Source organism: Falco cherrug, chromosome 10 (assembly GCF_023634085.1).
Source record: "Falco cherrug isolate bFalChe1 chromosome 10, bFalChe1.pri, whole genome shotgun sequence".
Lineage (NCBI taxonomy): Eukaryota > Metazoa > Chordata > Aves > Falconiformes > Falconidae > Falco > Falco cherrug.
Window position 1 is genome coordinate 15,099,023 of NC_073706.1, and position 11,574 is coordinate 15,110,596.

Sequence of the window (11,574 nt, forward strand, 5' to 3'; positions counted from 1 at the left end):
TAGCAACTGCCCCCTTAGCAACGCCAGGCCACGCCCCCTCCCCGGCCACGCCCCTCCACTCTAACCACGCCCCTCCGGCACGGCCCTTGTTGCCCGGCTGCCGTCAGGCGGGCGCTCCCGCGCGGCGCCGTTGCCATGGCAGCGGCTGTACACAGGCGGAGGGCGCAGGCCGCGCCGCGGCGCAGGCGGGCAGGGGGACGGGTAAGAGCGGCCGTCGGGGACCGGGGGAGCTCCGCACCCCCGGCCGGCTTTGAGGGACCGGCCGGCGGGACAGAGGCCACGGTGAGCGGCGCAGAGGCCGCCCGGGCCGCCGCGCTGCCGTCCCCGAGGCCCTGAGGCCTCCTTGCGAAGCCCTGAAGCAGTGGAGGGTAGTGGGGGAGTGAGGAGGGAAAACCCTGACAGAAAATAACCCCTTTGGGGCCGGGGGCAGCCCGAGCCCTGTGCCACCGAGTGCTGCAGCGGGTGGGCCAGCCGGGAAGGTAACAGCTAGTGCTGTGACCATGCCTAGACCTCAAAGGAAACCCCAGATCCGTGTGTGGGGAAGGCAGGCCGTGGGAAGCCACCAGGGCCAGAGCTGCCAGCCTGGCGTGGGCAGGGGTGCTGGGGAGGGGTGTTACATGGCGCTGCTGTGCCAGGGTCTGCCCACGCTGGTAATGGGGGGCCAGGACCTGTACCCGAAAAGGAGCATCCTTTTTGTCTCTTTTTACATGAATTTATCATCGATGTAATGGTGAGCAGCAGCCTCTGCAGTTACACAGCATTTCAGCCCAATGCTGGCAGTCAGGGACAGGTCCCTTCGATGCCTTCTCCCAGGACACTGAACTGTGGGGCATCAGGATTCAAAAGGTAATTCCTTAATGATTTTGGACCAGGGTGTGTTCCTCAATCTGCAGTTTCTTCCAGGCCTTCCTGGGGAAAAAGATAATTTAAAAAAAATAATGTATTTCTTCAGAGGCCATGAGAAGCTGGACTCGTGATGTTTGAACCCAGGTGTCTGCTCTTGGGGTTATTCTCTGGCAGAATGAGCATTTGAGTCAACAGATGAGCTTATGAGGTTGCCTGTGGTCATCAGCTCCAGCAATGTGTTAGTTACAGAGGTTTTCTAGAGAGCTTTGTTGGTTTGGTTTGTTGGTTTGGGGTTTTTTTTGATTCTTAACATGTTTTATTTAGGAGATGTACTTTGTGTAAAGGATTCTTGAGATAGAAGGGACTTTTTGCTGTCAAGAGCAGCATCACAAAAACTGGATTTCAGCAGCTTTCATACCATTTTCCCTTTGTATTCTTGGTAATTATGTAATGTTAAAAGGACTTTAAGCAGAAGATGTAGGAAGACACAATCTCAGCTCCCAAAACCTACTGTTCCGAGTTACAGAAACAGAGTGAGTGACAGGTGGCAAATGTCAGGCGGGCAGAAGGCTAAGAGAGATCTCTAATTCTATCAGTTTAATGAGTTCTTTCCTTATCATCTTCAGCCTTTCTCCAGATCTGCTAAGTGGCTTTTCTTAGAGATCGAATGACTATGAATTAGTGTGTGACAGCTCCTTTTGTTACACAGCTGACCAGATTTGCCACAGTTCAATCTCTAAAAAGCTGAGCTGTTTTCAAAGCCTGGCCACTGAAATGAGCGTGCGGATGGCAGCTGAGCTCTTCTGAAAATCAAGGCTCACGCAGGGCCAGACTGCAAGGCCATGAGGCCTCCACACACCCAGGCAATACCCAGGACCTCACAGGGTGCCTCCAAGAAGTTTTCACCCTGAGACTTACCTGGGGTGGAAAGCCAGCTGTGGGAGCCAAGACAGCCACCATGTTCACACTGGGAGCCTGTGTTCAGGTCAAACGTGCATGGCTGCATCCACACCAAAGGAGCAGCAATCCAGACAATCTTAAGTGCTTTGCACTAGCCTAGGAAATGTGATACAGTGTTTTTGGGGAAATCCATCTTTACTTCATTTGCAAAAATGTTTTCCGTCTGGGAGTGCAGTGCACTGAAGCAATCCTTGCTCTCCGGGACTCTTCTGCCCAGGGAATGGATGGAGCTCAGGAAAGGCAGCTGTGGGGATAACCTTAGCCCCAGGTCTTCCTGCTCCAGGGCTTTTCTTTGATAACTTTTAGAGTGGTGTGGAACAAGGAGCTCACTTGTCTCATCATCATCACAAAAAACAATGTACCACGAATACCAGGGGCTGACCTCTTCTTGAGAAACTGCATAAGCACTAAACCTCAGTGTGCAACCATTTATAAAGCTTTAACCCACACAAAGGCCTTTTCCATCAGCGAAGAGAAACCTTGACACTAAAAAGCCAAACTGCAGGTGGGCCTTGTTTGTTAGGCAAGGGTAATTTTTTTTCAAGCTGATTGGAAATTGAGTTGTATTTTATAAATTGCTTATTTAAAACGTGACCATATATTTTCCTATTTTCTTGTCCATAGTATTTTCTTAGTGTTGAAAAGCTGTTTCTTGCATCACTACAGAAGTCAGGAATTAAGCCACATTTTGCATGGAAGGCACACAGCACACTTCACCTGCATGAGGACAGATAGGGCAGGTGTCACTGAAGCAAGGGACCCTTTGAGCCACACAGCTGTGTGGGGTTTTTTCACCTCTGAAACTCATTCCTCTGATGCTTAGGTGACACTTAGCAGGAAAATGCATTTCAGTTTTGTACTAGGAGTTGATAGAATTGATGCATTACTGCATTTGGCAATTCAAGACCAGTGAACAGGCAGTTAGATCTGCGCTGGCTCTGATTAAGTACTGTGGAGTCAGTCTCCTGAATTTCTGATCGTGAGTTAAGAAACAGCATGGAGGTGAAAGACTGCATTTTGTTATAGGCTCACCAATACAACGTTTTAATGAACTATTTATGAGTGAGCCTCATGAATAACTATTTTACTCTGATTTGGATTTATTTAAGGGCACTGATAGAAATTTAAGATTTTTCAGCTTCATGTGGCTATTGAGCTGAACTTAACTTCCTAAAAGCAGTATAGGTTAGCTGAAAATAATCTAAGCTACATTTCCTATACAGTAGAAGAAGCACAGGCATGGAGTCTGTGCAGAAATACACAGGCACCTTCACTGAAAGTATGCCAAATATATATATAAAAATATATATACACATACAAAAATTATGTAGGTGTATCTGTATGCGTTGTGTGCAGTTATTTTGAAGTGTATTCAAAATGGTAGCAAATGACTAGCTAGAACTGAAACTGTTTTCATTTGCAGTTACAGTAGATGCATACGCTATCACAGCAGTCACGCAGGGCTGAGCACATGCAGTCTTCTGTTGAAGCAAAGAGGTATTGTGCTGGTGCCTTTGAACCTGCACACCACATCAAGAGTGAAAGGAAAACAACACGCCAAGGAGCACAATAAACATGGATTATCTTGTTTACTGTAACCACTTTAAAATGGCAAAGGCAGCCTTGAGTTCTGCAGAAGTCAAATACTTTGCCCTATTTCTATAGTAAGGCCTTCTCATACGTTGCCTGCTTCCCATATGATGTGTCTGAGTCAAATGGGACTCAGAGTGGGTGGGTCCTTCACCAGACAACTGGGTAAGACTTCAAAAGTTTCAGTTCCTGACAGGTTTTGTAACCACAGCACCCTGAAGCAAGAGATTACGAGACAGATTGGCCCTGTTTAGTCATGAGCCACAGAAGCTTCAGATCAAGCTCCCTGAGTTAACTGTAGTGTGCGCTGCTCCTCTGCCTGCAGAGGCAGAGAAAGCAGAAGCAGTTCATGGTATATTAACGGGCAGAAAGACATATGCTTAGGTATGTCTGGCATCCCACTTGCAGAGTCCAATGTCATCCTTAAAACCACTTCCTCCTCCTCATCAGCAGCATCCTGTGTGATTTCCTGCGTTGTTTTGTAAGAGCAGCACAAATGAAAGGATTCTTCATTTATAGAAAGCCATTTTCTGTCTTTAGCAGTTTTTCTTTTAAATCTACTTACAAAACCCCTTTTCAAGTATCTTTCTAAGAAGTTTTCTTTTTTCTTTGGTTGGGTTTTTTTTTGGGGGGGGAGGGGCGTGTCTTCCTGGTTTTTTTCTTTCTACAATCAAATTCCGGGCTTTTTGTTGATTTGTTTTGTGGGTTTTGTTTGTTGTTGTTTTTTTTTTTTAAATACAGTTATTGTTAACATAGAAACCCCAACATTGACTATTTCTGTTACAAAACATGTTTTCCGAGCTATAATACAGCAGTTTTTATTGCACAAGAGGTAATTTTTCACTGAAATCACTCACTGATCTTAATAACTACAAACATCTTGGGCTTTATTTTAAAAAGAAATTAATTTCCTTTCCATCCTCATACAAAATCCACTGTGAAGAGCAAATGTATTCAGAGTAATTTGCATGCACCATGCACCACTCCTACTATTGTTAGGGTATCACTCCCTCCCACAGGCACATAAAGCTGCTTACTCAATGCTTAAGGCCAAATTCTAATACTACTTTGATGGATCCTAAATTGAGATAAGTTGGCATCTTCTGGCAGCTCCTGAAACTGAGCTTTGGCAGAAATTTAACCTCCTTTACACTCAATTAGATTCTTCTAGTCTCACTTAAACTGCCACCCACCTTCCATTGTGTGTTATAAACCCTCCAAACACCCTAAACTTTCTTCTTTTGTATTAATATGTAAATGAAGTCAATTTATCTTCCTGCTAGTCATGTTCATCAGGGTACAAATCAAGCTAAGGAGAACCCAGCTGAGGCAAAGGCAGACTGCTTAGACTCCACTATATCCCTCTGCTCTGAACATGTTGCTCTCCGTGTCTTGTTAGCTTGTGTGTAAGTCAATGGATTTACTTAGTCTCTTTTGTTACTAACAGCGTTGCCAATGAAATAAACCCAAGGATCTTTGTAGCACAGACAAAGTCAAAAGCTTGTTGGTGCTGGGGGACCAAACACATTTGTTCCTCCTGACCAGCAGCGTTTCCTGTGATAAGAATAGTCTCTGGTTACCACAGGCTGTCACATATTTATGCATAAATTCCAGTTTCTGAGAGCTAAACGAGTATGCCTTGGGCTGCCCTTCGTGTGAAACTTGACAGGTTTGGTTCACATAGCTTGGTGAGAAATAGTCTTGGCTCCCATCATTTGCCCATGGGTTTGTATTCGTTCTCCCCAGGCCTTTCAGCTTTGGCAGGCACCTCACCAAATTTCAGCCATATCTGTGTTCAATCAACCTTTAGTATAATTTTCACCTGCAGCCATTGGCCACCTTGTGTTAATCTGCAGTCAGCTATGTTTTACACTGAGGGCTGAAACCAGGAGCTAGAGTTCAAGTTGTATCCTACAATACTGGTGTTACTCCAAGGAACCTGTTCAGTAGTAACAAGCTAAATTCAACAGTAGTTTTTGTTTTAAACAGACTGTTTTCAGAAGTGTTGACCTAACCCTGCCTGTCTGGGCTTCTCTGTCATGGTGACATCCTAAATGTGAGACCTCTGTGTTTGTGTGGCAGTCCTTTATTTGAGAGCTGTGGTTTCCCAACATCAGGATTCTGGCCAGTGCTCCCTAGCTGCCATGCGTGCTACAGGTACATATCAGCAGCAAGTGGTGAGGCTAAGAACTCTCCAAGTCTCAGTTTTAATATGAGCGCTGATGTTTGCAATCTTTAGTCAGCTAGTTACTCTTTGTGGCCTCAGTAAAATGAGAATTGTGCTACTTGGGATCTTCCCAGGCCTCTCATAAGGATCAGTTGATTGATATATGTGGAAGGTTAGAATCTATATTGTGCTTTCTGAACAACAGATGTATTGGGATTTCTTGATCACCCATGTATTTGAGGCTTGTACCTTGTACCTCCTCTATTGCTTTCAGCCAGAAGTAATCAGCACACACACGACAGTGTCTAGCATCTTTGCGCTTTTTGTACTTGGCAAGGTCATGGCAGCCTTTTGTGGCTTTGACTCATGCCCTCAGCTCACACTGCAGATGGGATGGCCACTGGTGACCTCGATGTTTGGACTGAGATTGAACTGCAGTTCCAGGAACACGGCCTGGCCTGGCTTCTACGCTGACTTACTCTGGTCAATGCCTGGTCACCTAGTTCCTTTTTTTTTTAGGCTTTTGTTTTAGGTTACAGACTGCCTTGGCATTGAGGGAGGCCACAAATCTCGCACTTGACAAGCTGACATGGTCAGAGCTACCAAAACAAGCCACTTTTCCCATGATCCCTAAACACTTACATCTTCTTGTTTTACTGTGCAGGTGAAATTATTCCCTGTTAGGTTGTTTTTCTGCTGCAGGTATTCTGCTTCTATCCAGAGACAGCTTTTCTCGGAACTTGAAAACATCATTCTTTAATCAACTGAATTGGACTTTGAATCTCATGAAGTGTCAGGGACTAAGTACACTGCATCTGTAATGCCCCATCTGTCTTCTATGAAGCTGTACAGAGCATAGCCAGAGGACCTTTGGGTTCATGAAACCTGAACTAAAAATAGTAATTACTGGAAAACAAAGGGGACAACCTGACCCCACAGTTGGCAGTCTTAGTACAATAGCAGTGATACGTAATTGTCTGCATATTTCTAAACTACATTTGAGAAGAGCTTCCAGGGGTTTCCAAGTAGAGATGGCACACACAGCTCTCGCAGATGGTTTCTTCTTGCGGGAAAGAGGGCTCCTTGGACTATCCAGGCCCCATCCCAACTACAGACTAGGTTGTCTGGCATACTGCAGCTCAACAGCTTGCAAAAGCTCTCAAGTGGACCAGACCTGACTCCCTTCCCCAACAGCAGAGAGTTTTAACAAAACAGTGAAGCTCTAAATAACCCGAATAAAATGAAGACTGGGTCATTGTAAGAGTGATGCCCTACGAGGTGGTAGAAATCGCAGTGTAGGTCAGGGTCCTGTATTATTAGGCAGTGAACAGATGTCCTGCAATCAAGGTGGAGAAAATGGGCATAGTATGAGAAATTACAAAGATTTGAGTTTGCTGGTGTTAAAGGACAGGTCAGCATCAAAGCCACAAGCAAGCAGCGTATCTTCTGAGCTTGAAAGCAATACTTTTATTCACTGGCCATATTAAAGAAACTGTTGGTACTGCAAATCAGGACTAATGTCAGCTGACCTCTTCTAGCCACTCCCTTGGCCAGATAGCCTTTGTATTTTTTCATTTAAAGCACACCAGGTAACTCAAGAAACCTCTGTCCTCATATACAAATACAATTCTCCTGTCATCTTCCTCTTTTTTTTTTTTTCCCTTTCAGGTTGCTTTGCAATTCACAGCTGAAATAAAGATAGCTTCAAGACAGTGAGATTCGTACACACAGAGGACTATTCCCAAACCAAAAGCATCCCTCCATTTAGCACAGCCCAAGAGAGGACAAGGTATCTGGTATTTGCTGAATCCACTGCTAAGAAAATGAAAACCATGCTGGCCTCCCACATCATGATGGGTAACAGTTACTTCAAAGAAGCTAAGCCTAGCATAGACAGAGCAAAAGAAAGAAGCTGTGGTCCTCAGGCTGCTCAGAGCTGCAGAAGCCTGCAATTGCCTCAAAACTTGAGACTGCTATCAGGAGCTGGGGGTAAGTTAACCACCAGAGAATCTATCAGCAGGGATCAGGCTGTAGCAGTGAGAGGCAGGGCTGATGAACACAGTGTATCAATCAGTCTTGTTCAGCTTATGCTGAAATGTCACTTTTCAGGTGTTCTCTGTATGGTTAGAGGCAGGAAGAGCAGAAATAAAAAGTACATTTCTTTTTTAAAATTGCGTTCAAGCTCTTCCACTGCTTTTCACGGGGTGGGGGGGGTGGGAACACTCTAATCTGTGCTGCGAAATGGCATTAAACTGAGGTAAAACATTTCAACAGTTATCACAGACATTTGTGATATAATATATATATATAACAGACATAATGTGGCAAAATTCTCTTGCCTTACATTAGAGAAAACATGAAATTTGAAATGGAAGTTTGTACCGCAATTCTATGGTCCCTTATACCAGGTTTGAGCACTACTGGATCATTTAGCAGGACAAATTCAATCCAGATCATGCCTGGGCACACAATTACGTTTCTGTTGAATTAGCCAGAGTACATAATACAGCGTTTATGCTGGCTTTATGCCGGCAGCAGGAAGAAAGACAATATCTAATCTGGCATAAAGCCTACCAATACAGATTTAATGTCATAACTTTTTGAACAATTTTGAATGGGATCAGTGCTTTGGGTTGTGTGGTCTAGCATTTTGTATCCAGGAGCCCTAGAGCCAGATTTCCTGTATCATCAACCTATGACCATTTTTTCAGTATTTAAAGGGCCTGTTTCTCCATAATTCTCTTATTATGCCTCCTCACGAGCCGCTTGTCCCATTTGAGGTTCTTGTAGTCCATTATAATGCTGTACTATAGTAACTCATATTCAGGATCTCTCTCACAGCAGCCTTTTCACTGTTGCTCCCAAGGTCCTGCAGAGTGGTACATGCATGTAATTGTGTGTAGATTTTGTAATACAAATATCACACTTGTTTGTTTGACTGGACCAATGGATGCACGCTAGCTGTCATTTGCTTGCGCAGTTACTATAATGTCCATGCAGCCATGGGAACTGTCACCGCCGATCTCTCAATCCATCTTTCTAATGGTCAGTAGTGCCATCTGATTTCTTAAGGGGCCTGTGCTTCTGCATGTCTTCATAATACAGAACTCTGGTTGGAAAAATCTACACTTTCTCTCATTCACAGAAGGTGCTGTTTTCTAAGAAAACTGACAGAGTGCCAGGCTGTCATTCACTGAGGAACTCAGAAGAATCTACCCTCTGAGCCATTTTACCTGCTGACACTTCTCATCCAGTCAGTTTTACCAAAGTAATCCTTGTAATTTACAGCTACAGGCTGGAGTTTCTCTGTGTAGTCTTTGGGAGAAAACCCATTCTGGAAAAGTTGCTTATTTTAGAACCCACAGCCTCAAGGAAGATATTTTTCCCTAATCCTAAACTAAATGATATCATACTTGGCTGGTGCTGTAACCATGGTACTGAAGTTATTTATGACTCTGAAATTAATGCTATAGTTAGCAACACTGGAACAGGGTTTCTTCTATGCTACTGTCCAACTGCCTCCCTCCCCCAGCCCGAGGCTACTCTGGAAAGCAAGACAGAGTGTCTCCAGAGGGTCTTTAATTTGCAGTAAACAATGTCAGCCTTTGCTGATTTCCAAAACTTGGCAACACACAAGTGGATATGCACAAAGATGCATCTTCTAAGCAAAACAAAGCACTTGGCTATGTTTTTATTGATCTTATTTTATTAGGAGATTTATTTGGTTTTGTTTATTTTAGTTCTTAAAGTAAATGTTAATTTCTGTGAAAGGACCTGGAACTCCAGCGTGCAGAGCCAGGACTGGCAGGAGGAGGGAGAGCTTGGTTGTACACTACTCACCAGCTCTATCATCAGGGAATCACCGCGAGGGCAAAGAGGAGAGGTCAGCTTTTATGCCTGGGACACTCTGCAAAAATCACCTCATAGAAGTGGATAGCCTGTGTATACAAGATGTCTGGGGACCAAACCAACGTTATTGTGGTCTGATCCCTCTGCAAAGATCCCAGAGAAGGTTGGGAAGAATCCAGCAAAGCAGAGAAGAAGAAACAGAGAACCACACTGCTGAATTCCTCCTGGCCAAAGATCAGGCAGCTCCCTGCTTCCATGGCTCAGATCACTGACAGAAAAGCTCAGGGCTGCATCCTGAGGCTCAGACGGCAGCCTGCTGACCCAGGCATGTCCCTGCTCTTCTAGGGCATTTGCACCAGCAGCAGTAGCTTCTGCATGCCTTACATAGCAGATCCCCTCTCAAGTCAGGGAATGAAGAGAACCGTAAAACAAGACTGCAATAAAAGCATTGCAAATAGAAAAATAAAGAACAAAATGCAAAAAGAAGGAAACACAGCGGAAAGGAAAGACCAGGGAGAGCCAAGAGGTATGAAGAAGTGATGGGATACTGTAGAGGAATGAAGCTGGGTTAATTAGCATTGATAGTACACAACTGTGGGTTGGCTGATGTAGATAAGGTGCAGCTGTGGCTGGTTAAGTTAAGTGGTTGAGAGCCAATGAAAAGAGAGCAGCTGAGGAAAGGAAGGTGAGAGAGGAAGAAGCAGAGACAAGACACATGCCCTGGATGAGGTGAGACAGGAGAAGGCAGCAGAGGGACTGGCATGAAGAGTATGTTGGTATGAGATGGTAAAAGACCTTGTTGCAGCTTGATAGTTTGGAGAGTGCTGTGACAGGATACTGTACTGGGATGCAAGGGTGCAAGGGCAGCGCATCTGCTGATCCATGACAAAGGGTGGATGGAGTGAACTTAGAGAGCTCATGTCACAAAGTAGGCAAGCCTGTCTCTGTGGTCAGTGCCTGCTTTTGGATAGCAGACTGGCAGACACAGCGTGGCATTTTTGGTCACTTGTGCCAGGACAGTGCTTCCATTTGAATTAACAGTCTGACTCTGTGTCAGTTCTGCTACCTGAATTAACCTTTTTATGCTGCCTCTGAACATCAGTTGACACAGCAGTCTAATTTTGCTCCCCCTAAGAATAACAAAGAGCCAAATTGTTACCCCCTGATTTAAGGCTTTTCAGATACTCTGGCCTTGGGCCCAATCTGATTTACAACTCAAGTTGGTAGAAGAAAGTCTCCAGACCTTCACTGAGAGTTAGATAAGGCATTCTGGGAAAATTTATTGGGGGAGAACACAGCATTTATTTGGGGTTTCAGTTTTATTTCGGTTTGCAGTCTAAACTCCTAATTCCCAGAGCCACAGTTCTCCCATTGCCTTCATGGGATTTATATTGGAGTCACTTGACTGTGTTTTGCTATGTCTAACATGATTGCCTTCTTTATTTTTTGCTTTATTTTTTCTCCTTTTGACCACAGGCGAAGGAAATAAATCATCTGATATCCTGCCAGCAAACTGCCATAGGCACTTTGAGACTGGAGGCATTTCTCCTGCCCCAAAAGAGCATTAAAAAAAAAGACTGGCTGATAACTTGGACAGAGTTCAGGTATGTTTGTGCACATACCAGCAGTTAAACTGATTTCTTCTACTATCTTATCTGTCCATTTCTGGTTTTAAAGGGGAGGAAGTTTGGCAGGCAAGTTACTCTTGGAATGCACTCAGTAAACCATGGGCAAGAGAAGTGAAGAGCATAAACAGAAATAACCATAGGTACAGCAGCTGGGAGCCTGACTGCTGGCTTCTATTCCTAGCCTTACCCATGACTCACTTAGTGACCTTAGAAAGCCACCTCACCTCTCCATACCCCAGCTTTCTCACAGGCAAAATCACCCATTTCACAGGTCACCCCCGGCAGAGGGAACCTGTGTCTCCCAGTGGGTGTCCTTGGAGGAAAAGCCTCATCCTACTCCCTCTGCCAGCCCCAGGCTGTTCCACCACATGGGATGAGTGCATTGCAGATGTGGCACCTCTCTCCCCAAGGGGAGCTGGTGATTTTAACCAAGTGCATTTTGTGAAGCTTTTTGGGATTCTTCAAGGAAAGAAAAAGCACTATAACAAAATGTTGCTAATTATAGCGTGACAGCATGCAGCACATTCCTGCTCT

General features: G+C 44.7%; 1 long non-coding RNA gene across 1 annotated transcript; it reads left to right on the forward strand.

The window, feature by feature from the left end:
• The first annotated feature begins 91 nt into the window (after window positions 1-91).
• Window positions 92-10,877, forward strand: LOC114017490 (uncharacterized). Its single transcript, XR_008734093.1, has 4 exons — window positions 92-201; window positions 739-846; window positions 7,232-7,552; window positions 9,335-10,877. It is a non-coding gene; the product is annotated as an uncharacterized LOC114017490 (long non-coding RNA).
• Window positions 10,878-11,574: the final 697 nt, after the last annotated feature.